This window comes from Mobula birostris, chromosome 26 (genome assembly GCF_030028105.1).
Source record: "Mobula birostris isolate sMobBir1 chromosome 26, sMobBir1.hap1, whole genome shotgun sequence".
In the NCBI taxonomy this organism is placed as follows: domain Eukaryota; kingdom Metazoa; phylum Chordata; class Chondrichthyes; order Myliobatiformes; family Myliobatidae; genus Mobula; species Mobula birostris.
The window spans coordinates 20,914,855-20,915,131 of record NC_092395.1 but is presented as its reverse complement, the minus strand read 5'-3'; positions in this window follow the sequence as shown (position 1 = coordinate 20,915,131).

Genomic DNA, 277 nt, shown 5'->3' with positions numbered 1-277 from the left:
AAAACAAAGTAGGATTGCGAACACACTTCATTTATAATTTTCTTTGTGACGAAATTTAGAAGAAAAAATACATACTGGACGCGAAAATACAAATCTTCTTTAAATCCTAATAAAGTCAGATTAGTTCTTTTGCAAAGAGACAAGTTTTAAGGCAGAAAGGATTTGTGGATGGATTAATAATTAATTTTTGGTGTGTGTCCGTGCGTGCGTCCCTATCTGTCTCTGTGTGAGCTCTAAGCTCTTGCTTGTTGCCCGGAGGATTGAGTGTGACGCCTTT